This window comes from Arachis stenosperma, chromosome 1, assembly GCF_014773155.1.
Source record: "Arachis stenosperma cultivar V10309 chromosome 1, arast.V10309.gnm1.PFL2, whole genome shotgun sequence".
Taxonomy (NCBI): domain Eukaryota; kingdom Viridiplantae; phylum Streptophyta; class Magnoliopsida; order Fabales; family Fabaceae; genus Arachis; species Arachis stenosperma.
The window spans coordinates 92,355,516-92,358,564 of NC_080377.1; positions in this window are offsets into that span (position 1 = coordinate 92,355,516).

Sequence of the window (3,049 nt, forward strand, 5' to 3'; positions counted from 1 at the left end):
GCCTAGGGTTTACAGAAATGAGTAAATGACATAAAAATCCACTTCCGGGCCCACTTGGTGTGTGCTTGGGCTGAGCATTGAAGCTTTCATGTGTAGAGACTTTTCTTGGAGTTATACGCCAGCTTTTGTGCCAGTTTGGGCGTTTAACTCCCATTCTTGTGCCAGTTCCGGCGTTTAACGCCGGGCAGTTTTGAGCTGATTTGGAACGCCGGTTTGGGCCATCAAATCTCGGGAAAAGTATAGACTATTATACATTGCTGGAAAGCCCAGGATGTCTACTTTCTAACGCAATTGAGATCGCACCAATCGGGCTTTTGTAGTTCCAGAAAATCCACATCGAGTGCAAAGAGATCAGAATCCAACAGCATCAGCAGTCCTTTTCAGCCTCTGAATCAGATTTTTGCTCAAGTCCCTCAATTTCAGCCAGAAAATACCTGAAATGATAGAAAAATACACAAACTCATAGTAAAGTGCAGAAAAGTGAATTTTAACTAAAAACTAATAAAAATATAATAAAAACTAACTAAAACATACTAAAAACATACTGAAAATAATGCCAAAAAGCGTATAAATTATCCACTCATCAGCAACCCAATCTTATTTATCTATATTAATTACTTTTTCATTTTATTTTCCAGTGTTAGTTTATGTTTTCTTTATGTTGATGATCATGTGGAGTCACATTAACAGCTACAGAATTAAAGCAGAATAAAAAACAGCATCAAAAATAGCGCACCCTGGAAGACATGCTTACGTGCGTTTAAACGCCAGTAAGGATAGCAGAATGGGCATTTAACACCCAAGCAGGCATCATTCTGGGTGTTAAATGCTAGAATGGGCAGCATTCTGGGTGTTCAGAAAAACGCCCAATAAAGAAGGATTCCTGGCGTTTAACGCCAGCCAGGGTATCTGGCTGGCCGTTAAATGCCAAAAGAGGCAGTCAAGTGGGCGTTAAACGCCAGAATGGATAGCAGCATTCTAGGCGTTTAACGCTAGGATGACACAAGGGAGGTAATTTTGTTTCTAATTCGATTTTTTTTTCAATTTTTCATGTTTTAAGTCATAATTTTTTGCATCAAACTTATTTTAAATGTTTATCTTTCAATTTCTATTTTCAAAAATTAATAATCTTTCCAATTCTCTTTAATTCTTTTTCAATTCTTTTCAATTCCTTCCAAAACGTTTTCAAAACTCACATATGTTTTCAAATTCTCTTCAACTCTTTTTAATTTTTCTTGTATATAGTAATAAGTTTTCAAAATTAATTGCATCATTCTTCTTCTACTCCCTTCTATCTTATTTTGCTTGAGGACGAGCAAACCTTTTAAGTTTGGTGTGGAAAAAAAAAGTTCTGCCTTTTATTTTTCCATAAGCATTAATGTCAACTAAGGCCGGAGAAACCTCTAGGAAGAGGAAAGGGAAGGCAGTTGCTTCCAACTCCGAGTCATAGAAGATGGAGAGATTCATCTCAAAAGCCTATCACTAGAAAAAGGATGGAGCAAACAAGAGAGCCCACTCATGGACCTCACCAAAGAGCAATGAGAGAGGAGCAACAAAGGCAAGGAAGAGACATAGAGGAGCTCAAGAACTCCATTGGTTCTTCAAGAGGAAGAAGAAGCCACCATTACTAAGGTGGACCGGTTCTTTAATCTCCTTGTTTATTTTCTTTTCTGTTTTTGGTTTTTATACTTTATGTTTTGACTATGTTTGTGTCTTCATTACATGATCATTAGTGTTTAGTGTCTATGTCTTAAAGCTATGAATGTTCCATGAATCCTTCACCCTTCTTAAATAAAAAAATGTTTTTATTTGCAAAAGAACAAGAAGTACATGAATGTCAAATTCTATCTTGAAAATAGTTTAATTATTTTGATGTGGTGGCAATACTTTTTGTTTTCTGAATGAATGCTTGAACAGTGCATATTTTTTATAGTGAAGTTTATGAATGTTATAATTGTTGGCTCTTGAAAGAATAATGAGAAAAGAGAAATGTTATCGATAATCTGAAAAATCATAAAATTGATTCTTGAAGCAAGAAAAAGCAGTGAAAAATACAAAGCTTGTGAAAAAATGCAAAAAAATGAAAAAGCAAGCAGAGAAAGCCAATAGCCCTTTAAACCAAAAGGCAAGGGTAAAAAGGATCCAAGGCTTTGAGCATTAATGGATAGAAGGGCCCAAAGGAATAAAATCCTGGCCTAAGCGGCTAATTCAAGCTGTCCCTAATCATGTGCTTGTGTCATGAAGGTCCAAGTGAAAAGCTTGAGGCTGAGTGGTTAAAGTCGTGATCCAAAGCAAAAAAAGTGTACTTAAGAACTTTGGGCACCTCTAACTGGGGACTCTAGCAAAGCTGAGTCACAATCTGAAAGGTTCACCCAATTATGTGTATGTGTCATTTATGTATCCGGTGGTAATACTGGAAAACAAGATGCTTAGGGTCACGGCCAAGACTCATAAGTAGCTGTGTTCATGAATCAACATTTTGAAATTTATTGTATATTCTCTTCTTTTTATCCTATTTTGTTTTTGGTTGCTTGGGGACCAGCAACGATTTAAGTTTGGTGTTGTGATGAGCAGATAATTTATACGCTTTTTCGCATTGTTTTTACATAGTTTTTAGTATGTTTATTTACTTTTTATTACATTCTTATTAGTTTTTATGCGAAAATCACATTTCTGGACTTTACTATGAGTTTGTGTGTTTTTTTTGTAATTTCAGGTTTTTTTTGGCCGAAATTGAGGGACCTGAGCAAAAGTCTGATTCAGATGCTGAGAAAGGACTGCAGATGTTGTTGGATTCTGACCCTCCTGCACTCAAAGTGGATTTTCTGGAGCTACAAAAGCTCAATTGACAAGCTCTCAATTACGTTGGATGGTAGACATTTTGGGCTTTCCAGCAATGTATAGTAGTCCATAATTTGCCCGAGATTTGATGGCACAAACTGGCGTTCAAACACCCACCAGAGACCCTTTTCTGGCGTAAAACGCCAGAACTGGCACCAAAACAGGAGTTAAACGCCCAAACTTGCATCCAAGCTGGCGTTTAACTCCA